At 42.7% G+C, this 26,682-nt stretch overlaps 1 long non-coding RNA gene across 1 annotated transcript; it reads right to left on the bottom strand.

Moving 5' to 3' along the window:
• Positions 1-3,958: 3,958 nt before the first annotated feature.
• Positions 3,959-26,682, bottom strand: LOC106697820. Its single transcript, XR_001349071.2, has 3 exons — positions 26,540-26,682; positions 9,901-10,038; positions 3,959-4,095 (listed from the first exon to the last, which is right to left on the bottom strand). It is a non-coding gene; the product is annotated as an uncharacterized LOC106697820 (long non-coding RNA).

Genomic DNA, 26,682 nt, shown 5'->3' with positions numbered 1-26,682 from the left:
CTGAGGGGGAATCGCTTCTTTTGGGGACTGCAAATAGAGTCTTCTCGGCTGCACAGGGGCCTCTCTTCTTTCATATTAAAATGATTTTTCCAAGAAGCTAAGGTCTTAGCAGTCAGCATAGTATAGGTGCTGGAAGGAGAAGCAGAGTCTGGGTTCCAGCCCGAATTCTGCCTCCAAGCCTATATAATAAATGTCTAATATGCTAAGTGTCCAGTTGTCCAGTCGTCTGTTCAACCAATCAAAGCATAATATGCTAATGATATGCTAAGGCCGCTCAACTGCTTGCTATGACGTGCACTAACCACTAGGGGGCAGACAGTTGACCCGTCAACCAGTCGCTATGACATGCACTGACCACCAAGGGGCAGATGGTCTGACCTGTAGGTTAGCTTGCTGCTGGGGTCCGGCCGATCAGAACTGAGCAAGATAGGCCATAACCCTCCCTCGACCCCTCCCCAGCTGGCCAACCTCCCACGTCCCTCCCTGGCCCTAATAGTGCACCAGTGGGGCCCCTCGGCCTGGCCTGTGCTCTCTTGCAATCCAGGACACCTTAGGGGATGTCAGAGAGCCAGTTTTGGTCCAATCCCACAGGCCAGGTGGAGAGACCCCACTGGTGCACGAATTCATGCACCAGGCCTCTAGTCTTTGATAAGTCTCCAAACCTGCTCTGTAAAATGAACAGACCTTTATGAATCTTGTTTAAAAAAAATGCCAATCAGAGATCATGGAGAACAGATTCCATCGTTTTTGTCCTTTTACCATACCGTATGCAAAAGAAATAGACAAAAAGGATCAAGCACCACAGAAAGGTGGAGGTGCCCACGAGTGTTGCTCTTTGGAATTGACAGAGAATTGAAGTGGACAGAGCACAGCTCTGGGGTATGAAGACCTGAGTTGGAATGTGAGCTCTACTGGCCTTTGCTGGGTGAGCGTGGCCTAGTTATCTTGCCACATTACAAGACTCGGTTTCCTCATCTGCAAAATGGAGATAATAACTACTTGACAAGATTTCAATGAGGATTTGAATAAAATGAAACAACATCCATGGAGTGCTTGGCACACAGACTGCTCTCAGAAAAATTCCTTCCTTCCTTCCCGATGTGTTAAAACTCTGTCTGACCGCCCGCCGGCATGGCTCAGTGGTTGAGCATTGATCTATGAACCAGAAGGTCACGGTTCGATTCCCAGTCAGGGCACATGCCTGGGTTGTGGATTCAATCCCCAGTAGGGGGTGTGCAGGAGGCAGTCAATCAATGATTCTCTCTCATCATTGATGTTTCTCTTTCTCTCTCCCGCTCCCTTCCTTTCTGAAATCAATAAAAAAATATTTTAAAATGTCTGACCTTGAGAGGCACCAGAAGGAAAAGCTGCTCCTTCCTGATTTTATGGGCGTAATGGGAACAGCACCACTGGCTTCCTAGATGCACCTGGCCCCCACCGCCAGGTTCTGTTTCCCAGACTCCCTGCCTGTCTTCTACGCAGGAACCTAAGCAGGTTGAGTCCCCTGGGAAGAGTGGGTGACAGCAGGAATCCCAAACAGCTGAGTGAGCATATCTATAATAGGAAAGGTGTTTCATAGATTCATTGAGAAGGGCTGCGGAGGCCTTCGCACCTGCACCAATCCCCACACTATGGTGTGGCAGCTGGCAAATCAGAGCAACAGCCACATCAGCTTGTGATGCGACAATCAGAATCAGTCTGGCCCAACACGGCCCCCCTTCTGTTTTGTGTGTCAGGCACTGCATATGATTTCGTTCGGGAAATGTCTTCCAGACCTTTAATAAGTTTGCAAAACGCCTGGCCCAAGTCCTGGAGGGTATTTTTAGGCAAGAAGGAGGCAGGAGTGGCAGGGGGACTTTCCTCCAGAAACTTCAGATCACCCCCAGACCTCCTGGATTCTCCCCAGGTAGTTTCCTGGAGGCTGTCCCACCTTCCTGGCAGCCTGGGATGCTCTGAGGATAATACGAAAGCAGATGTTGCAAGGATCTGGTCCAGCTCAAGGCCTGTGACTCACCAGGATGACTGGGCCTCCCGGGCAGACGACACCGTCCTTGGAGGACTCCGTGAAGCCAAGGAAAAACCCCAAGGCCTGGACTCTTCCAGGACTTTCCCTAGGACTTCACTAGAAATGTCAACCCCATCAGCCCACATGGGGCCTCAGAGATGAAGCAGCTGGCACTGCCCAGGAGTGGGAGCGGTGGGATGGGGTGTGGGGTGTGGAGGAAAGCTGCTCTGGAGCAGGTAGGTCAGGCCTTGGCAATGCATCAGCTGAGGCGGCCATAGGAGGTTCTTGGATGATAATTGCCACAACATGTTTCTTTCCCAACCCTGCTCAGAGCTAATTCTCTTTCTACTGTGGCAATGAAGTACAAATCTGTAACAGGGACCACCAGAGCCTGAAACTGAGAAGGCAGAGCAGGGAGTGTTGGAGAGTGAATTGAGGGGCAAAAGCCTACAGTAACTTGGGGTTAGGCAGATCTAGGTTTGAACCCCCCACTCTGCCATTTTCCAGCCAAATGACCTTGCACAAGTTTCTCAGCCTCCTCTGGCTCAGTTTTTTCATTAATAAAATGAGAATAAGGTTGTTGTGAGAATGAGTTGAGAAAGTCTGTTCCTACACAAAAAAAGCTTAGCATTTTGTCTGGTGTAATGTATCTACCTAACAAATGATTACAATGGTTTTTGTAGTTCTTCCGATTCTGACGTGGGTCTGGCACAGTGGGGTTTCCACTTTGTTCCTGAGTGTGAGTTTCCTTATCTCGCTTCAGCTTTTCGCTAGGCTCCCATTTGGGCCCACTACCTAGTCCTTTAGGACCTGAGTCCTTATCCTGGACCCCGGCATATGCCTCTGAGAACCACCTAACACCAACTGCCCACAAGAATTTTCAGATTTCAGCTACACTGATTCCTTGTTACTGTGCTTCACCCACATGCAGCAATACTACCTACTCTGCCTTGGACACTCCATCATCACAGGCTGATTGTCTCAGGGGGACTCTCCCATTGTGTGGAGTAGTCTTGGTAGAAAGATGCAGTGGCAAGTACAGTACAGAAGCTCAGTAAATGCTCATTGCTGAGAATGGGGCACAGCAGAGAGAGTAGTCTGGTGATCTCTATGTCTACCTCGCCCTGTCTCTCTTGTATTCCCAGCGCTTGGCACATAGTAGAAACTCAATATTTATTGAGCGAATGGATAAACAAATAAATGGAAGGCATATCCTTACTAAAAACATCATGTGACTGTGTTAACCTCAGTGGGCTTTGATCTCTCCATCCATAGACTGGCTCCTACCACCAAAGTAGATCTCCAATACTTTGGGGGAAGGGAGAAGGTTGAACTCTTAGACATGACCGAGGACCACAGCTCTACGTCAGGGTATGGTTCTCACATTTATGCTGCACTCCAGTACAGTAACAACAGCCCCATCATTTAATGGCGAGTTGCATTAATCAGATGCGAGGACAAAGAAAAAGAAGGGAAGGTGAGCTGACCTACTCTGTTTATGCTGGTTGCATTGTCCTCAACCCTAATCCCTGCAGGGCTGGGGAGAAGACAGGAGAGGAGGCGAGGGGAAAAGAGACAAGCAGGAACACAATGCCTGACACGGATTAGGAGCTCAAAGATATGTGAGTAACTTCCCACCTGGCTAGGGCTCAGCAAATGACAGCTTACATTACTCACAGTCCTATCACCGTGATAGGCCTACGAAGCAGGCACTCTTACTCTCATGTTAGAGCTGAGGACACGATAGATTTTTCTCAAGGCCACATCGCTTGTAAATAGAATATTTAGATCTGAACCCAGGTCTGCTGACTCCAAAGTCCAGGCCCCTCCTTTCTACCGACTGCTTTTGAAATGACCAATGCCACTGGGCACCTACTGAGCACAGCTGGGTTGATACAATGAGTTCGGGAGTTGAAGAGTACCATGTGTATTAGGGACACCAAAAGCAGCCGTACCTCCTCTGGTGTTGGCAAAATGATGAATTCCAGCATGAGACAACCAGGCTCCTTCCTCCAAAGGCCATGTTTCACTGAGGTCCATGCTTCCGGCAAGTCTCTTATACGTGCAGCTCTCACATCCAATGACGCCTCCTAAAATAAATAATGAGCACAAAAATGGAGATGAATTACTGCTGATGCTCTCTTGAGAAGGGGGGGCTTTCTGGAAGGAAAGGAGTATGTTTCCAGTTTATTATGTTTCTTTCACATGCAAAGGTTGGTGTCAAGATCTGGCAAGGCCTGAGTGTGCAAACTTACAATGAGACTGCTCAAGTCCAGGAACCACGGCTCTCTCTCCATCCGTGAACAAATGTTTATAGTTAATTGAGCAACTAATACATGCCAGGCTTTGAGCAAGGAACTTACTGTTCAGTTCTGCATATTTTGTAGACTCCTAGAATTTCAGCGTTGGATTCAGTAGGGTCTCAATTTCATAACAATAAATATATATATATACTATATATGCCTGGGAAACAGGCTGGAAAATTTTTTGAATTAAAAAGTTGAAAATAGCTATCATTGCATTGAAAATATGAGTGCTTTTTTTTTTTGTAATTTTATTCACTTTCCGTAATAAACATGCATTCTTTTTATGGTCTGAAAAAAATATATTATATTATCTTAAAGGAAAATTCCAGGGCCAAAAAGGGCCATGGAGACTAATCTTGCATTTCCTCTTGAAAATGATGATAAAAAGTCACAGGTCACAAGGGCCTTCCTGAAAAGGACACCTTGCTGGCTGCCCCCAAGAAGTCCAGCCTGAGGAACGTCACCCTCATAAAGTGTATCTGGGAAAACGACATCTCATGGCCAGACTTCTACCCACATTGCAGAGCTCTTCATACCGCTCTGCGGGTAGCAGGTCCTCCAATGGATGCGGCTGAGTAATTGAACATGACTGATGGACCTCATCAGCGAATGCAGCAAGTGGAACATCCACCGGCAGAAATCCTGTCCCCTAATTACGATGGGCAGCCATTATCATTTGTTGTAATCAGAGCACCTGGCTTGACTTGGTCTCCAGAATGCTGTTCGCATTTGCCCTGCAGGCTCCCGCACAGCTGCCGGACTGCCTGCAGACGTGGCAGACTGACTTGTTGCTTTTCGGCCGTCTGCCTAGAGAAGTGTGGCACTCTTGGGAGTCACAACAAACCACCAAAAGTCTCTGGTCTAACACCAGGAGGTACCAAAGCTTGTACTGCACTTTACTGGGTACTGGCTCACTAGGGACTTGTGTTTAATGCGAACACTCCAAGTATTAGGAGGGAATCCGAGACCAGAATGGATATGGCACAATGCTGTGGAGAAAACATTGGATTTTTCAATAAATCCTGATTTTAGCCTTGACTCTGTGTACTAACTTGGTGAGTTTGGGCAAACCACTTATTCTCTGGACTTAATGTCCTCAAGTTTAAGTGAAGAAATTGGGACTAGATGTTGCCAAAGACCTGTTTAGTCTTTCAAGACTTGCAGCCTATAATAATATGCTTTTACATACAAAGGCAGCCTCTCCGCCCACATCCGTGGGCCGAGAAATATGCATTATTTATGCATTAGCAAAGGGCGGCGTCAGCCTCAGCAGGGAGAGGTGGCTGATTGAGGCCAGGTGTCCGCCATCGGAAGAGAACGTGCTCTCTGTGCAAAAGGGAAAGCATGCCTGGAACAGAAATCCAGTCTCGGGCCATGATCACCCTAGTATTGTCATCTATAGTTCTAATCAAATGAACTATTTAACACCTTGTATCTTCATCAATTATGAAATAACATTAACCATAATACTACACTCTTCAAAGGCAACATTTATTTACAATGGATTGGTCACTCAAAACCATTTCATTAATCCTTGCAGGATCCCTGAGAAGGGAGATTCTAAAAGCTCTGTTTGACAAAAATCGAGCTTTATTTTTTAATTGGAGAGTGATTTGTTTGTTTTTTCATCCTCACCGAGGACATTTTTCCCATTGATTTTTAGAGAGAGTGAGAACGAGAGTGAAACATCAATGTGGAAGAAATACATCCATTGGTTGCCCCCTGCATGTACCTCAGTCAGCCGGGGATCAATACTGCAACCTAGATATGTGCCCTTGATGGGGAATTGAACCTGAGACCTTTCAGTGTGCGGGCTGACGTTCTAACCACTGAGCGCCACCGGCCAGGGCTGGAGAGTGGTTTTCAAAGTAGATTTCCCATCCTTCTTGGCCCAGTGGCCTAGGCACCCACTGGCTCCAGGAAACAGATTTGCAAGATGACATCTCTGGATGTGTGAGGTGAGGCTCCCACATCCACGCATTTTACTTTATTAATCCAGTCTGCATAGGTTCATGGTGAGTGCTTTAACTTCAACCTGCAAACCCTGCAGGTTTCTCTGTTGCCTATATTTCAAACCTCAGCTTGAGAGAGCCAAGCATAAAACATGAAATGAAATTGCATCAAACACAGGTATTTCGAGGAATATTTTGATCAATCACATCTGTTACTGTAACTCTAACACCATCACTTCAGGCCCAGGAAGCCACAGAGTGGGTCACGAAACTCTGGAGCCTAGAAAATATTTTCCAGGCCTCTGGCCATATACAACAAATTGTCCACGGTTTTCTATAATGTGTTTAACCTTTATACAAGGCAAAACTGTCAATGACTGCCCTGGCCGGTTGCTCAGTGGTTAGAGCATCAGCCCATGCACCAAAGGGCCCCTGGTCAGGGCCTGTGGGCCTGTGTGGGAGGCAACTGATGGATGTGTCTCTCTCACGTTGATGTTTTTTTTTCTCTCTCTCTCTCTCCACAAAACAAAACAAAACAAAAAAACCCTGTCAATGACTAAGTTCATGAAGAAGAAAATAAAGAGAGAGAAAAAAATTAATGCAACCCTGGGAATAGGAAGTGAGTACATGCTTTTCTCTAAAGCAGCACATGGCAGCTCAAACAACAGCATGTAGGATAAGGTGGCGTGGCATGAGTGGAAAGCCTACTGAAAACTTACAGTTGTACTTCGGGCTTTAAAAAGCACTTTTCCAAAGAGATGTCTGTACTCCATGTTCATTGCCACATTATTCACAGTAGCCAAGAGATGGAAACAACCTAAGTGGCTTGTTAATAGATGAGTGGCTAAGATGTTATATTTACACACACATACACGCACACACACGCACGCACACACAGGAATATTGTTCAGCCACAAGAAAGAAGGCAATCCTGCTATTTGGGACAACATAAATGGACCTGAAGGGCGTTACACTAAGTGAAATAAGCTAGACAGAGGAAGACAAATACTGAATGGTATCACTTATATGTGGACTCTAAAAAGAACCCCCCCCCCCCACAAAACTCATAGAAATGGAACAGAAAACTGGTTGCCAGGGGCAGGAAGGTGGGGGGAATTGGGAGAGGGTGATAAAAGTGTACAAACTTTTGGCTATAAAATAAATAAGTTCTGAGGAGCTAATGTATAACATGGTGACTATAGTTGATAACACTGTGTTGTGTAACTGAAATTTGTTGAAAGTGTAGGACTTAAATATGTTTACAAAAAAGATAAGAGAGGTGAAGATTTGTTCACTAGATGGGAGGAAATCAGCTCACAATGTATACTTATATCAAATCATCACAATGTACACTTTAAATATCTTAAAATATTATTTGTCAAATATACCTCAATAAATCTGAAAATAAAATAAATATCTAGCAAAAAGGGGGAGGGGGAAAGGAGAGGGAGAGAGAAGAACTAAGCCACCTGGATAGTTGGGCACTGGGATCTATGGAATGTTGGAATATTATTAATACATAATTGATATTTAATAAATATTGGCTGACTGAATGGATGAATAAATGATAATAACCAGTGAATATGGCCCTTAGTCAGATGTTAAATTCCATTAAGTTCCCAATAGAGACCTGTCTACGCTGAGAGAGAGGTGTGAACACGGTTGGATAATTGGACTTAAGAGGCTTCACTCTATGGCTCTCCCGACGACCAGAACTCTCCTTAAACCAACACAACTTCCTCCCTTTTCAGAGCTGCCTGTGGAGTGAGCCATCCACCCAGCTACCTGAGTCAGAAACTGGCCATCCTTGATTGATTGATTACATCTCACATCCAATCAATCATCACACTTAGTACAGTCTAACTTTCAAATGTCTCAAGAATGCATCTGCTTCTCTCTGTGTTCATTGCCTCCGCCTTAGTTCAGCCACTATCATCTCTCACCGAGATCCTGCAAAGACTTCAGTGGGTCTTTGGTCTCCCTTTCTTCCAACCATTCTCCACACTTTGCTGCAGTAATATTTTAAAGCACAAAGCTGAGCCACATTGGCCGGCTGACACATCATTTTTTTGATTAAAATACTTCAATGATTCATCATTCCTATGAGCCAGTTTGGACCACTTAACATGGCATCCAAGGTCCAATGATAGTGAAGTATTTGCCATCCCTGAATAAGTTTCCCTGTTTGGTCTTTTGTATATTTAGCAGTTCCTGGGGCTCTGGCAAGATCGTTCTTCCTGCCTCACAGTGCTAACTACAACTTATCATTCTCATCTCATCTTAGATATGGTCACGTGTTCCCCTCAGACTTCCCTGTGCTCTCCCCATTACAGCATGTATCACACTATCCTGGGATTGACTGTTAATATGTCTCTAGAGTTTAGTCCACACTCTACGTAGTTGAGATCAGACATCCTTTCTTACGCACTCCTAGCATTTATACAGTGGCTATCACAAGGTAATCACTCAATATATGTTTGTTAAATAAATGAAAATATAAGTGAATGATGATATTTGACACAAGCATATCTCAGTTTAGCATATCCATTTGGAAAGTATTCTCTTTGCTACCTCACCCTCTGCCTCTGCTTCTTTGGAAATTTCTCCACCTATAAACCACACCCTATCTGCCTCTGATTCTTGACCTCATTCTGACCTCAGCCAGTCTAACTTGCTGAGATTCTCCCACTTAAAACTCCCACTTCAGCTGGCATACCTGCCCAGCATGCCAGTAGAACCCCCTCATTCACCTGCCTCCCTCCCCAAGCTTGGGATGAAACTGCACAGAAGACACCTGCCCATCTAACGCAGCCGAGCCCCTCTCGACCTCTAACTAAGAGCTCCAGGGTTCTTGCTGACAGAGGGGGCTTCATTTAGGAACACAAATGCAGAGAAGTCCTGGCCATACTTTGACTCTGCCTTAACTGCCATGATAGCGCTCCATCTGTAGAGAAGGAATCAATTAACCAGAAGTGCTATGTTCGGGGAACCAAAAGGCATCTGCCATCGTTCAAGTATCCAAGCAACCACGGGTTCTAAGGAAGACGAACACCCTCATGGCAAGCAAGTCCATTTGCTGATAACTTATACTATAAATCAAGATATACATTAACATAGAGAGACAGAGATATACAAAATGAATTCATTCATTCATTTGATAAACATTTACTTAGCATCTCCTATGTACTAGTCACTGTGCTAAATGCTTGGGATATAAAAGGATAAATATCCCCCTTTCTCCAAGGAGTTTTTAACCTTGTGGGAGAGACACGTATCTGGACATACAGTTACAGAACAATGTGGTAAGTGCAAGCATGAGGCAGGCACAAGTTAAACCAAAGATCTGCAAATAACAGAATCTGGACGTTGGAAGGGATCTTAGGGTCTTCAGTCCAACCCTTAAATTATGCATGACTCCCCGGATGCCCACCCAGCCTATTCTTAAATACCCGCAGGCAGCCTATTACACTTGTGAGCACTTCTGCCAAGCAATTCGCTTTTAAATTCTCAACAACATACGGATGTGCATAGGTAATCCTCAGTGCTGCCGAGCTGTTCTAGGACCTCCTGCCCCTTGTTCTGTTCTTCAAAGGCTGCTTGCAGGTGGGCTACTCCACCAGGAATATCAAGGTCTTACCCCGGTTCTGATGCCCTGCAAGCCTCCAGATCTGGACCTTCTTCTTCAGTGAGTCAAGAATCAGAAGGAACGTTCCATCTTGGTTATGAGTAGAGGGTGTAAATATATCTTGTCACACCCAGAAAACAAACCAAACACCTAAATTGAAACACAAGAGAGAAGAGGTCACATGATGGGCTCTTCCTTCTCAGCAGGGCATTTCTAGCTAAAATCTACATGATCTAGGCTCTGGGTGTCCTAATCCACTTGGTATGCTTAACACATACATAGACTGGGTGGCTTGTAAACAACAGAAACTTTCTCACAGTTCTTGAGGCTGGAAAGTCCAAGATCAGGGTGCCAGCATGGTCAGGTTCTAGCCAGAACTCTCTTTTGTTGCAGACTACTGGCTTCTCCTTGCATTCTCACATCAAAAAAGGAGAGCCAGGGAGCTGTTTGGGGTCCCTTTGAAAAGGGTACTGATCCCATTCAGGACCTAATTACCTGCCAAAGGCCCCACCTCCTACTACCATCACATTAGGAGTTAGGAGGTCAACTTACAGATTTTGAAAGAGACACACATTCAATCCATTGTGCGAGGTCAAGCCTGGCTTCAGCTAGCAGAAAAACCCAATCACCAGTGGACCACAGCAGGCTAGAGAGCAGTCTCTTCTAGGGCTGCCCCAAGGGTTTGGCTCTTATGAGTTTCAATGTCTAAACTTGGAAGGTTCTTTTCCTTCCAGCTCCAAATAGTCCAAACATTTCACAATACTCATCTGGGCTCTTAGTATTCAAGTGGTACAATTCAGTGGCACTTAACAATAGGAAACTCTTAAGCTTGGTCGGAAGAGAAGAGTAGAACACCCTAAGAATCCACTGTGAAAGAAAAGACCTCTTTATGTCAATAAAAGGACAGGAGATGCTGGAGGCATAGTCTTACTCTGTCTGAAATGGCTGATGTTTAGAAAGTTGACATGATTATTCTGGCCTTCTGATGTGTTTTAAAGAATTCTTAGCAGCTTTGTAGAATTGGAATGTTTGAGTAACTTGAAAACTATTATTTCAAACTAGAGGCCAGGTGCACGAATTCGTGCACCAGTGGGGTCCCTCAGCCTGGCCTGCGGGATCGGGTTGAAACCAGCTCTCCGACAACCCCCAAGGGGTCCCGGATTGTGAGAGGGCACAGGCCAGGCCGAGGGACCCCACTGGTGCACAATCAGGGCCAGGGAGGGACAAGGGAGGGCTCCAGGGTGTGTCTGGCCCATCTCACTCAGTCCCAATCGCCAGGACCCCAGCAGCAAGCTAATGTACTGGTTGAAGCATCTGCTCCCTGGTGGTCAGTGCATGTCATAGCGAGCAGTTGAGCGGCCTTAGCATATTATGCTTTGATTGGTTGAATGGACAACTGGACGACTGGACGACTTAGCATATTAGGCTTTTATTATATAGGATTGGCTTATCCAACTGGTCAGAGTATTTGTGAAGCTACCACGGGATTTATTGATGTTAATATTTTAAGTATTCCAGTAAATAATTTATGCTACTACTCCCTAAGAAGCTGTGGCAACAAGCCTATTTTTAGGAAACCTAATGAAGTTATAAAATTATGAGGTTCTTTGCAGAATTCTCGGTGATGCAGGCTTTGCATTTCCAACTTAGTCCACTGAGACCAAGCTCAGAAGTCACCTCCACCATGAAACTTTTCTAGACCCAGTTATTTCCTTCTTCCTTTGTGCTTCTCAGAAGTTTTTGTATTCCATTAAGACACCCCTTTTCCACTGGAGAGGAATATTCTCTTTACAAAGTGATTGTCATATCCATTGGAAGGTGTCTTTGTCCTCAGGACAAAGTCATATCTTATCCACCCTTCCCTTCCCACAAAATGCCTGGCCAGGCCTGGGGTCAGGCAATGCTTACTGAATGAATGAGACTGACCTACCTATAGCTGAGAAACTGAAATGAGTTTGTACCTGCAAATCCTTCACATAACTCAGGGTTAAATCAGCAATCATAATAAAATGTTTGTGGCCATATTCTGCTATCCAAGCAGCACAAGTATACATGGAAGAATGGAAGAACAAAGAAAAAGAAATATATATATATATAATATAATACTAAAAAAAGGGTAATATGCTAATTAGAGCGATGTCTTCTGGATGTCCATCTGGACAAAGCCATAGTGGCTGCGAGGGCCTAGGGCCGGTGCCCCGTGGGAGAGGCAGGCAGCGCCACTCGGGAGGGGTGGGCTGCGGCTCAGCCAGCCATGGTGGGGTAGCCAGCAGTGGCAGCAGCAGCAGCACGCTGATGGGGGCAGCGCCTTTACCTGATTGGCCAGGTCGCCTCCTGCAGAGGGAGGACAGACTGCAGCTTAGGCCAGGGGTGAGACAGAAGCGGTTAGGGGCAATCAGGCCAGTAGGGGAGCAAGTTAGGGGTGATCAGTCCAGCAGGGGGGCAAGGTAAGGGCAAATTTCATGCACTGGGCCTCTAATATACATATATATATATATATATATATATATATATATATATATATATATAAATTAAAACTGGGTTCTCACCTGGCTTGGGATCATTTCTTAACTTATGACCTTGGACAAATCACTTCGTCTCCCTGCAGCTCAGTTTTTCTAGTGGATGAAACAGGACTCATAAAATCCTTTATTCCATCCTTACCAGAGTTTTGTGAATATCAAATGCAACTGGAGAATCATCAAAACAGTGCACAATGCATAGCACTGTTATCATTCAGCAAATTTGCTTATAGATAGCACCTGGTATGCAGCTTTGACTTGCAACTTGGAGTTGCTCAACTTAGGAGGTGTCATAGCATGTGGGAGGCAGTCTAAATGTGGTGGGGAACAGCAAGGACTTTGGGAACAGATCTAGATTTATATCCCAGGTCCACCATTTCTTAGCAGTGATCTGTGAGCAAGGCATATAATGTTGAGCCTATCTGTAATAGGGGATCATAATACACCCTTTTGTGGGTTTGTTTAAGGATTAAATGCAAAGATCTGTAGTTTGCCCACGGCTGCCCTAGCCAGTGACACAACTCAATAAATGACAATAGCCGTTGTTTTTATCATCGTCATTATTAACTCTTAAAGTAGATACACTTCTCGAAGTGAGAGTCCCAACTGCAAATTTCATTCCATGGGGAAACAGGATGAACTGCGACCAGGCATTGGGAAGCAGCCATTTGTCCCCAAAGGAAAGCTGCAGGCTAGAACGCACTGCCCCAGAAAAGGGCCTGTGAAAAGTGGATAAGAGTACAAACACGAAAAATGTGCAACATGCCAGTGCTAGGAAGGGAGGGGGGACACTAGGCGGACAGAATAACAGAGGCGAAGAGGCAGAGGAAACTCCTGTAAGGACTTGCTGGGGCAGAGCCGAGAACAAGGCTGCCTGCGTGTGGAATGTTGGGAACCCACAGGAGAGGATTAAGTGGTTCTATCTGAGACAAGGAGCCGGGCTGCAGCCTATGAGGCAAAGAGACAAAGAGCCAGAATGAGATAAACGGCCACGGCTCTGATTATGAACCAAGAATAGGATATTGACGTGGGTCCCACAGCAAAGGGCTGTTGTTCACACTCAGATCTTACAGCCACACCTGTGCAGGGGGAATATCGGTCACCCTCTAACCCAGCTGCCCACTAGAAAGATAATATGAGCAACATGAATCATTTTAAAATAGCCACATTTAAAAAAAGTAATACAGGTGAAAGTAATTTTAATAATATATTTTATTTAAACCACTATATCCAAAATAGTATTTTGACATATAATCAATATAAAAATGAGTAATGAGAACATTAGATTTTTTTTCACATCAATGCTTTAAAATCCGGTGTGTATTTTCACTCACAGCACATGGCATTTTATAGTAGCCACACCTCAAGGGCTCATTAGCCACTTAACACAGATCAAATCCCAAGAGAAAATGAATTCCATTCTCCTGACCTCCTAGGCTGTTGACACCTTTTGAAAGTCCAAATTCATGGAGCCAGAAACTACCTCTGGAGATGTTCACATCCATCTATGCATTCCTGACAGGTTTCCCCTTAGAATCTTTCTTTGAATTTAGGCAGTTTCACACCCCATCGAGAACCATCCTCCAATTAAACATTCCCAGAGGGCTGACTTGGTGGTTCACTGGACAGATTAATCATGGTGGATGTACTATCCACTCTCCCATTCGAAGGGAAACTGCCTTACCCACACCTTCCTTCTGCAAGCCTACGGCAGCTTTATGCACCCACTCCTCCCTGAGACCTCTCTGGCCCAGCTGACCAAGAGTGGGAGCATGACTCTCTGAACCATTCCAGCCACTGACATATCACCTGGCGTGGAAACTCCCACCCAACCAGGGACAGACCCTGTGGACCAGCTGGGCCAATCAGGCCCTTTGTCAGGAGTACAGAGGCAGCTGATGGGGAGAAGCATGGGAAGAAGACACACAAGGAGCAGAACGAGCAGTAATAATACTGGCTTCCAGTCCATCCTCAGCCTTCTTCAGGTTCCTCTTCAGTCTGTTTTCCAGATCAGCCTTCCAAAAGCCACTTTATTTGAACAGAGCAGGCCTCCAGATGAAAGACCTTAGAAAGCCTCCTGTGGGGAGGTCTTTAAATAGCGCTGGTTCCCGGAGCTCAGTTGGAACCTTTCAGAACCAACCACAGTGTGGGCTCCGGAGGAGCAGCTGTTTTGCTGTTTCTGGTTTTCCAAGAGATTCCTGTATCTCTTGTGGTCATGACCAGATTATAAGAATCCCGTATGTTCTGAGGGAGCCTTGCCTCTCAACACCAAGGCCTACCACAGAGATGGAAGCTTTCACACACTTTTGAGCAAAGGTCTTTTCCACCGCTCCCCTCCGGACTGTGTTTACATTCAGGCCCATGCCAACAGTGAGCCCGGCAGAGGAGTGATGGATCACTTTGGGTTGCATTCCTAAGTAATTATTCTGAAAAGACCTCATCACAGTGGCCTTCTGGGGACTCTTTGAAGCCTCACATCATCTACAGCCGTGGTTCTCAGCGTGACTGCACATTAGAGCCACCTGGGGCACTTTCAAAACATGCCGGTGCCCAGGCCCGCTCCCAGACACCGAAATCAGAACCTCTAGGCCAGGGCCCTGGCCATCTGCATTTCTTAAAAGCTCCCCAAGCAATCCTAGAGGGCAACCACAACAGAAATTGCAAAAGTGATATACAACTGATATACAGAATATGCCCTTATTATAGGCTTGGGTTTCCTATACACACACACACTTCTAATCACAGAGAGAAAGGGCTGGAAGGAATAGCAAACTTTTAATACAGCTAGGGAAAGAGGAGCAGTTTCAAGCTTGGGAGTATGATAAGGCTTTGAAGGAAATATTTAATATCATACCCTTTATGTGTTTTTTTCTACCTTTTTACAATGCATATTTATTATTATTGTAATTTTTAAATAAAAAAGTTTTCTCACTTTTAATTTGTGCTTCTATATTTGGAAGTCCATTTTCTTTTGTTATGTTTATAGGCCATTTGTATTCCTTTTCTTCTGAACAGGCTATTCATGTGCTTGGCCCATTTCTACTCAATTTATTTTTCTTGTTGAATGTACTACTTAAAGCTTAAGAAAACATATTTTTCTATGTTATATACACTATGTGAATGATTTTTTCCATATGTCATTGTATTTTATTTCGCTTATACTGTTTTCATCAATATTTCATGTAATTATATGTATCAGTCTTTTTTCTGTATAGTTTCTGAGTTTGGTGTCATGCCTGAGAAGGTCTTTTCTATTTTAAGACTATTAAATAATTTACCCATTTAAAATTATTTTTATTGTATCACTAGTGGCCTGGTGCACGGATTCATGTGCATTGAAAGAAAATTAATTAGAAGAAAGTTTCCTGCGGTAATTACATTACTGCAAAAAAAAATCACATGTCAAAATAGTATATATAATATAGTATTATAAAATTAAAATACAAAATACTTTAATATTGCTATTTGCCCTTTCTCTATAATAGAAGTGTCAGAGATGAAAGAAAATTAGTAAAATATATATGAAAATAATATATAAATTGATTAATAAATAAACAATATTCTGTCAACGACATCGCTTTCTTTCGGCTTCAGAGGTAGATTGTGCAATAGTTGGTCTTCAGACATATTATGGTGTCACGTGCGATTAGTGCCAGTGAGAGTTTTATATGTATCGTGCATGTGTGCGTGTGCGAGTCAATGTTTATTTTTAAATTGCCAGTGAGCGTCATATGTACCGGCCAGCCGTCAGTCGATTGGTCGGTCGGTCAGACAATCGGACGGATGTCTTAGCCTTTAATATAGAGAGATATTAATATTTTTTATCAATCTGGGATTTATTAGAGATAGGGATCCAGCTTAATTTTCCTTTCCAAGTGGCAGTCTTCTCCCAATACCACTAGGTTTAAATGCTACATTGCCATACTTGTTGGCTCTATTTCTGGATTCTTTATGCTCCTCCATTGATGTCTCTAATGTTGCAACAATATTTTAATTATTGTATATTGGAGCAGCTCGAATATCTAGTATGGCTAAACTTCCTTTCCTACATTTCTTCTCTCCCTCCCCCCAAATTTTTTTTTCTGGCTAGTCTCATTTTTTAATTTTAAAAGTTTGATAAGGGACAAGATATTATAGACTCTTTTCTCTTCATTTGTCTCCTCTAAATTTAACTAAATACCCTGGAAATAACTCAACAGACTATCATAAAAGGAGCCTAGAAGATGGAAAACAGAAGGCCCACTGGCTATGGACCTCAGAACTCAAGAAACCATTGGTGATTTTCCCAGGTTTTCTTCTTACTACCATATATCCCATACTGGGCACCAGAAAGGCCTACAACCCAAAACAACAGGCATAAAAATTTTTTTAAAAAGACAAGAAAAGCCTTCTCTCTGTGATCAAAGGACAGGGAAAGGACGCACCCAGCAGAGACCTAGTGGGAAGATACATCCCTGACCTCCAGGTAGGCAGTGACAGGACCAAGAGCCTGATCTCCTACAGCTGCAATTGAGTAGAACTAACTCATTCCCTGCCCTACAGCAGGATCCCCACCCTCTGCCGAGAATAGCAGTGGTCCGCATCTTCATCAGCATCAGTAGGGGCCTCTGTCCCACACCTGAGACAGCATCATAGAGCCTGAGTGGGATCCATCACCTGCCCCACACCCACCAAGCAGCCCAGAGGCACTTGCAGTTATAATGCAGGAGCCCAAATAGTAACCCATGTTACTACTGTAAGAACTCTGATAACAAATTGTCATTGGAACTAGAGCTTACAAAAGTAGGCAAGGACCTACACTCTAAGTCTAAATAGGGTGACTACCTACAAAAATAAAATGTTTAAATAGGATCAAGCATCCCCTATCATAATATCAAAATTTCCCAAAGTATATTTGGAAATCACTCAACATGCCAAGAACCAGGAAAAATACAAGTTGAATGAGAGAAGACAACCAATGCCATACTGAGATATAAATCAGAGGCTGGAATTACTTGACAAGGATGTTAAAGCAGCCATTATAAATGGGCTTCAGTAAACAATTATGGATTCTCTTGAAATGAATGTAAAAATATAATATTTCAGTTAAAAAAAGTTATGAAAAAGGACCAAATGAGAAATGTAAATTTAGACAATAGCAAAAATAATTTTTTAAAAAAAAAACCTCACTAGGTAGGAAGGAAATAAAAAACAAAGCAGTAGAAATCAATGAAAACTGAAAACAGGAACACAATAGAGAAAATCAGTAAAACAAACAGCTGGTTGTTGCAGGAAAAGAAATCAGTAAGATCAATAAAACTCTCGCTAGACTGATAAGGATAAAATGAAAGAAGACATAAATTACCAACATCCGGAATGAAACTGGAGGTATTGCTACAGATCCTGTAGCCATTAAAAGGATAATAACAAAATCTATGGACAACTTTATCATATTAAATTCAACAACTTCAAAAAAATAGCTTAATGCCTTGAAACCATAAAGAATGAAAACTCAACCAAAATGAAATAGATAATCTGAATAGTCTACAATTATTAAAAAGTTTGAATTTATAATTTAAAAGTTCCTGAAAAAGAAATCTCTTGATACAAATGATTTCACTGGAGAATTTTACCAAGTATTTAAAGAAGAATTAACACCAATTTTACACCAGCTCTTCCAAAATATAGATGAGAAGGAATCACTTTGTATCTCATTTTATGAGGCCAGTATTTCCTTGATATCAAAAATCAAAGACAATACAAAAAGGGAGAACTACAAATCAATAACTCTCATGAACTAAGATACAAATATTCCCAATAAAATATCAATAAATTGAATCCAGTAGTTCTTTATAAAACATCTATAATATACCATGACCAAGTGGAATTTATTCTAGATATGCAAAGCTTGTTCAATATTTAAAAATCATGCAATTCTAGAGGTGAAAAATAATATGATCATATCAATTCTTGCAGGAAAAAAAACATTGAACAAAATCCAATACTCATTCATGACAAAAATTTTCAACAAAGTAAGTATAAAAACTTACTCAACTTGATTGAGAACATCTACAAAAAATCTACAGTTACCTTATTTAATGATAAAAGACTGAATGCTTTTCCTCTAAGACTAGGAACAAGACAAGGGTGTGTGTTCTCACCACTCTACCTCAACATGGTTTTGAAAATTCTAGCCAGCAAAATAAGGCAAGAAAAAGAAATTAAAGTCAAACAGATTGGAAAGTGAAAATTAAAATTATCTCTATTTTCACATGATAGGATGGTCTATATAGAAAATCCCAATGAATCTACAAGAAAACTAGAACTAATAGATGAATTCAGCACAATTACAGGATTTAATATCAATAAACAATCATTAATTCTGTTTCCAGGAGATATAGGTCAAAGGGTACAGACTTTTAGCTACAAGATGAATAAATTCTTGAGACCTAATGTATAGCCTGTGTCTACAGTTAATCATAATGTATTATATACTTGAAATTTGCTAAGTGTAAGATCTTCAGTAAGCTTTCTCAAATGTTCTCAGCACACAAATACACATACACATAGTAACTATGTGAGCTGATGGATATATTAATTAGCTTGATTGTAATCCTGCGGACTGAGGGGTCCCAGGTTCGATTCCGGTCAAGGGCATGTACTTGGGTTGCGGGCACATCCCCGGTGGGAGTGGGTAGTAAATAATAGAAAAAATAATTGTATTTTTATATACTAAATTTATACATGAAAAATGAAATGTAACAATGCAATACCATTTTCAATTGTTCCAAATAAAATACTTAACTATAAATCTAACAAAATATGTTTAGGACCTTCATGTTGAACATCCCAAAATGCTGAGGAAAGAAACCAAGCAAACATGAAAATGGCAGAAATTTCTCATATTTGAGGACTAGAAGACGCTACATAGCAAAGATGTCATCTCTTCAAATTAAACTACATGTTTAACAGGATTCCTATCTAAATCCCAGCAAGGTTTTTGTAGGCAAAGACAAGCATTTTATAACATTTATATAGACAGTGAAAGGCCTGAGGGTAGCCAAAGCAATTTTGAGAAAGAACACCAACATGGGGAGAATCACGCTGCCTGCTGTATATTTTATTATGTGGCTTCTATGTAGCATATAGAGTAATCTAGATGGTGTGGTATTGTCAGAGGGAGAGGCACATGGGTTAATGGAATAGAGTGGAAAGCCCAGAGGTAGAGTCATATAAATATACTCAATTTATTTTTGACAGAGGTTCAAAACCAATTCAATGAAGAAGAGCTAGCCTTTTTATCAAAGGCAAGAAAATGAACTTCAACCTAAACCTGACTCCTCATATAAACCTGACTCCTCATATAAAAATGATTACAGATTTAAATGTAAAACCATAGAGTTCTTAGAAAAAAATAAAAGAAGAGTCTATCAAAATTTAAAACTTTTGCTCTGTGAAAGATCCTATTAGAGGATGAAGTAAAAATTTACAGAGTGGGAGAAAATATTTGTAAATTTACAGAGTGGGAGAAAATATTTGTATACTATACATCTGAAAAAGGATGTGTATCTAGAATATATAAAGAACTAGCAAAACTCAACAGTAAAAAGCAAACTATCCAATCAGAAAATGGGCAAAATACATTAACAAACATTTCACTGAAGAAGATATATAGAGGGTGAATAAATATGTGAAAAGATGACCAATACCAGAAACCATTAGGGAAATGCAAATTAAAAATCACAAGGTATCACCACCCAGCTATCAGAATGGCTAAATAAAAAAATAGTGATGACATCAAACTGTGACAAGGATGCAGAGAAACTCTGTTACTCATGTATTGCAAAAGGTAATGGCCACTCTGGAAAAACAGTTTGGCACTTCCTTTTAAAACTCTTGGGCATTTATCCCAGAGAAATGACAATTTATGTTCCTGAAGAAATTTGCATACAAATACATGCTCAAGCAGCTTTATTTGTGATAGCCCCTCTTCTCCAGTGGGTAAATGGTCGAATAATTAAACTGTAGTACAGCCATGCCTGTGGAATACTACTCAGCAATAAAAGAGAACCAACTATCGATACATACTTGGGTGGATCTCAAAAAATTAGGCTGTGAAAAAAGTAGAGCCCATGCATATAAATACTGTATGACTCCATTTATAAACATTCATGAAATAAAATTATATAGATGGACAACAGATGAATGACTTCAAAGGGTTAAGGAAGGGAATGGATCTCTTACCCCACCCCCCCGCCCCCCAACCCTCCCCAGCCTTCCCTCTGTAGTTTGACAGTCTGTTCGATGCTGCTCTGTCTCTGTATCTATTTTTGTTCATCAGTTTATAACGGTCTTTATTATCCATAAATGAGTGAGATCATGTGGTATTTTTCTTTCATTGACTGGCTTATGCATGCATATAAGCATAACCAATGGACATAAGACACTGGGGGGTAGGGGAGGCCGGGGGAATGTCAAGGGGGGGGGAAGGAGACATATGTAATACTCTTTGTAATACTTTAAGCAATAAAACAAAATTTAAAAAAAAATAAAAAAGGAAGGGAATGGATACAAAGGGATAGTATAGAGAGCCTGTGGTATTCATGTACTTTAATATCTTGATTGTGGGAATAGTTTAATGAAGTTAGCATGATAAAAATTGCGTTCAATTATACACATAGACACACAAATGAGTACATGTATAACTGATTATATCCAAATAAGGTCTGTGATTGCACCAATGTCCATGACCTGGTTTTGATAGTTATGCAAAATGTAAACACTGGGAGAGGCTGGGTGAAGCAGGCACACACTCATGAATCGATTAATATTTTGTAATAAAAGTATTTTTTAAAAATACACGAATCAGTTTTTCTTTAATAGTCAGAAAGTTTGCATTATTCTTTGTTTAAAATATCCATATGACTAGACCAACCACAAATTTAATGAGACAAGTGTACCTAATGTCAGTTCATAGATTGAAGTTTCAGTAACTCTTATTCACAAAATGTAAATAAAGTAGGAGAACTTAACACATTTTTCTCTGAAGAATTCTGTTACCCTTCGTTTTGACTACCCTACCAAAGTGATGGCATGTGTAAACAGGGGAACCTGACATTTCTGGACCTTCCTGGGTACAAGTCCCCCAACTTTAATTTCTCCTAAATAGAATTTTTAAAAAATAATAATAGTTAATATGTTTTGAGCACTAAACTACTCAACTACCTGCTACACAGTAGAAGGTAAGAAGAGGACTTATAAGAAATTGGAAAATATGGTCTCAGTTCATATTGTTTAAGATATAGGGGATTTACAGCATGGAGGGACCTTGTGAGTAGTATGCTAAGCAAAATAAGCCAGTCAGAGAAAGACAAGTATCATATGATCTCACTCATATGTGGAATCTAATGAACAAAATAGATCCAGAGGCACAGAAGCAGGGAACAGACTGATAAATCTCAGAGGGAAGGCGAGGGGAGGGAGAGGGAGTGGTGGTACAGGGAGAGATTAACCAGAGAATTTATACTTATATGCATTTATGCATAACCCATGGACACAGACAATAGTGCGGTGAAGGCCTTGGGGGGCAGGTGCAGGGTGGAGGGGACCAATGGGGGGGAAAGGAGACATCTGTAATACTTTCAATAATAAAGATAATTAAAATTAATTAATTAATTAAGCCACAAAAAAGATATAGGGAAAATAATGCATAATTATGCTTTTTAAGCATTTGAATATATGTTTGGAAGACAAGAGAAAAATGGCAGTAGAATAAGTATTCACATATAGATATTTGGTTTGATTTGAACAATTATTGAACACATCTTGGGCACCTATAGTGTGACTGATTGGAGCTCTCGGCTTGCCAGGGAGCCCATGGCTTTGGAATTTGTGGCAACAGTACCATCAGTGAGACACCAACACCATCACTACTACTACTGGTGACTGCTATTCCTTCAGCACGGTGTGATAGACTCTATGCTAAGCACTCACAAATATCATCTCATTTAAATCTCCACGAGAACTTTGTGAGATGGCATTCTTATCCAGATTTTGAAGTTGAAGAAATTGAGAAGAGAGATGTCTAGATACTTTCCAAGGTCAGCCAACTGGAAAATGTCAGAATCCAGATTGCAACCCAGGTCATCTGATTTCTAAATTCAGGCTCTAACCACTATTCCATGCGTCTTCCCTGAAGCTTGTTTTAAATCCTCCTGTTTGCTGCTCTTTTACAGGAGTCTCACTAGCTGTCCACCAGACCTCAGGGCTCTGGGCATTTGACTTCATATTTTTTCTGCTCTGCCTGCTTCCCCCAACAAATTCCATGTGGAGGATGGAGCAGCCTTGGAAGGGCAGGTAAAGGAGATCTTCCTGCATAGCTTAGTGTGAATAGTTAGGTGGGTAAGTGATGGAGGCAGATGATGAGAGAAAAGTGTGTGTGTGTGTGTGTGTGTGTGTGTGTGTGTGTGTGTGTGTGTGTGTGTGGTGTATATTTTTTCCCCTCCACTGATTTAGTTATAAGGGTAAAGCTAGTTAGTAAAGTAATCGAGCCTCTTTCTCAGGTTTTTAAAACTAAAACATTTCCTTCCTTAGTGTCTAAGGCCTGAGAATATTCAAGGACAAAGGACTTTCTGGACAGATTCCTCTACTCCTCGACACACCCTGGGGGCTTGATCGAGGCTTGCTTCTAAGCAAGATTACCACTTCCTTCCAGTTATCTATTGCTGTGAAACGAACTACCTGCAAACGATAGCACACATTGCACAGGGTTATCTCCCAGGGTTCTGTGGGCTGCCTGGGCTGAGCCGAGCTGGTCTCACTCGGGGGCTCTCACACAGTTGAGGTCAGTGGCTGTGTCTGAGTCATTGGAAGGCTTCCTCCCTGGAGCCTAAATTTGAGTGGCTGGAAAGCCTGGGGCAGCCTGGGCTTGTCTGCATGGAGCCTCCCCACCCAGCTAGCATGGGGTTCCTCACAGCGTGGTGGTCTCAGGGTAATTAGTGGTCGTGCACTGGGGCTGGCTTGTACCAACATGTCAGAGCTGATTCTGTGTGTTTCTTTCCAACCCTGCATTCAGTGCTGTCGCTTTGGTAGCTGGAAATTGGCCATAGTGGAAGGGAGTATTTTTACCATGAAAACGAACAAACACTGCAAATCGGGGTTTTTCTCTTCTCTCCCGGCCCCCCCCCCCCGCCCCCAGAGAGCCAGGTTGCCAGCACATGAATTTATATGGTGGTTGGCTCCCAGCCCAAAATGAGTGAGCCAAGACAACCCAAGAGGAAGTAGCAAAGCTTCTTAGAACCTAGCCAGGGGAGTCCCCAGATGTCACTTTCTTCTTATTCCGTTGGTCAAACAAGTCCCTAAAGCTAGCCCTAATTCAAGAGGAGGAGAGCTATCATCCATGTCCCATGGAAGAGTAGCAAAGAAATTGTGTAACATAGGACCTGGTACAGAGTAGGCACTCAATAAGTACTTGGTGAATGAATGAATGAGTCAAGTCACATAAACACTAATCCATATATCCTTAAATCACTTTTAAGTATAACGCTTTCTGGGAAGTTTTATTTCAACATCAGAGAGGCCAATGAATTTTAAGTCCTCAAAAACCCTAAATCTAAAAATTCCTTGATATAGATCTACTCACCCTCTGCCTGCAGGTGTTCACAGATCTGATCTGTGTATTCAAGCCCTCCCTGCTTATCTACTCAACTGCTGCTGTACACATGACAATTGCAGAATGCTTGTGTTATAGATGTTTTTATACTATTTATATTTCCTTTGCTTTCCTGAGTAAACGGCAAATTCCTTAAGAGAGTTCTCATGTGTTTCTTTGCCACTCCTCCTTCCTACCGTGCCGAAAACAGGTCATTATACATGTACATACACACGAATGCTTACAAGATATATGATGGTTAGAGATTATAAGCCTTAAAAGGGAAGGAAGTAAAAATTCTTAATTGCTATGTTTCAGAGCCTTCCCTAAATGTTCTAAATTAACCCTTATGTTCGTCCAGTGAAGTAGGCATTATTATTTCCATTTCACAGGTCAGGAAAACGTGTCTCAAGAAGGTTCAGCAGTCTGGTCAAGGCTACATAGAAGTGAAGGAGCTGGGATTCAAATGCAGACCCGCATGGCTCCAAGGCCTGAGCTTTATGCACCCACCCTCATCTACCCCCATTCTCTCTGCCTCCCTCCTTGAAGGATCTACAAGAGTCATAAAAATGCTGATGTTTCTAAACCCCAAGAGGGGAACAGGTGTTTCAAGTTTTGCTCTTGTTTTAAAAAATGTCCTTTAAAAGCTTGGGAAGATAAGAAGTTTAAAATACGTCAGGAAGGAAGTGAGCCTGGTATCAGGGAGGTCAGCTAGAAGGTTATCGCAATGACTAAGGCAAAGAGCATTGGTAGGTTGGACCAAGGTGGTGGTAGTGGAGTGGAGCGATGTGAAAATTTTTGAGGGATATTAAGAAGACAGAATCACCAGGCTAGTGACTGATTGGTTTGTGCAGGTGCTGATCACTCACTGTAGAATCATCTGGCTGCACCAGGATGGCAAGGCTAAAGAGAGGAAGCCTGTGTGGGAGGTTTCTATAATCCTGGAAGAAGATGATAAGGGCTTGTTAAACTAGGAAAATAGCCATGGAACTGAAAGAATGCATGAATTTGAGAGATTATATGGAGGCAGAATCTGTTGGATGTGTTGTCAAACTGGATGTGGGAGTGTGAGGACAAAGGAGAGGTCAAGGGTGAAGTCCAGAAATCTGTTATGGACAACCAGATGCTTTTCACTGAGCTCGGGACACAAAAGGGGGAGCAGATTTCAGGTAAGGATAAACTCTGGATGCGCCAAGGGAGAGGTGAACGTGTCAGCAGGTGCTGGCAGCCAATATGCAATTGCATTTATAACAAAACTTCCTTATCTTATCTAATGAGATTCTTGCTCCCTTCAGAGGTTAAAAATGAACATACCACCGGCCAGTGTGGCTCAATGGGTGAGCATCAACCTATAACCAGGAGGTCATAGTTCGATTCCTGGTCAGGCCACATGCCCGGGTTGCAGGCTCAGTCCCGAGTGGGGGGCATGTGGGAAGAAGTATGTTGATGATTCTCTCTCACAATTGATGTTTCTAACTCTCCCTCTCCCTTCCTCTCTAAAATCAATATATCAATATATGTGTGTATATATACTTATATTTAAAAGGGAACATATCAAATACTATGTGTAGTAGAGTTGTATGTCAGGTAATAAAAGGCTTTTGCAAGTCTCAATGTTTTCACTTCACGGTGGTTCAACTCTCTCCGAAAGCCATTTATCACCCTGTAGGCGCCTCCATCATAACCAAGATGTCTTTATTGAGCCTCCAAAGCTAATAAGAGATGTCTGATTCAATCAGGGACAGTGACTCATGTAACCCATTGAAAGTGCTGCGGGGAGACTTTAGTGGTTCCTCAGGTCACAGGTCCGCCTGCACATACACACACACACACACACACACACACACACACACACACAAACACACACACACACACACCAAAACTCATGCTCATTTTCTTAGAAGCTAAGACAGGCGCAAAGATGTGTTTGCACACTTCTGCCCCCCCCTCCCCAGCAGGACAGCCATTGTTTACACAGGTGCCTGCATGTCAGGGCAGGAAGCGGGCCCCTTTGTCTCCTCCACTCTGAGGAAGATGGAGCATTCACCTCGGTGAATGAGCAAATAAAGGCTCTTGGGAGAGCTGCTGCCTTCCTGCACATCAGCTTTTGTCCTGAGATCCTACAGGAGTTCTACCCAAACACAAAGCCAGTCCTTAGGAAGGCAAAGGGGGTAGGAGAGTCCCAACCCGAAGCAAACCACCTGTAGGCGCTTCCCCAAGGTGCCTGTTACACAACTCTCAGCACAGGCATCGAAACCAAGCTCGGATTAGAGTTCCCTGCCCACGGCGAGCACCCCTACTTTCGCTCCCAGCTGCGTGGGGTGCTCCTCATCCAGCTCAGAGCCCGCCGCCCCCCCCCCCCAGGTGATACCAGATGCCTGGGAACCCACTGGCCTCCTCACCCAATCCCAAGTCCCTGGACCTGACTCCACCTTTACCCAGAGATGCCCCAAAATAAAGCTTTCTTGGGTGAAAACCCACGAAATCAGAGCTTGCTTACCTGAGAGAAGGTCCTGGCGACCGGCAGCAGAAAAAACAAGTCCTCACAGAAGTGACGGGGACTCACAGGACGAATCTGTTGGTTTCAAAAGAAGAAAGGTGACTTCATCCCGTGCCCTGGAGTTGAAAAGAGCAACGAGTGCT

Source organism: Myotis lucifugus, unplaced genomic scaffold (genome assembly GCF_000147115.1).
Source record: "Myotis lucifugus unplaced genomic scaffold, Myoluc2.0 scaffold_104, whole genome shotgun sequence".
Taxonomy (NCBI): Eukaryota; Metazoa; Chordata; class Mammalia; order Chiroptera; family Vespertilionidae; genus Myotis; species Myotis lucifugus.
Note: the sequence above shows the minus strand (reverse complement) of the source record. Positions and strands in the feature narration are given on the sequence as shown.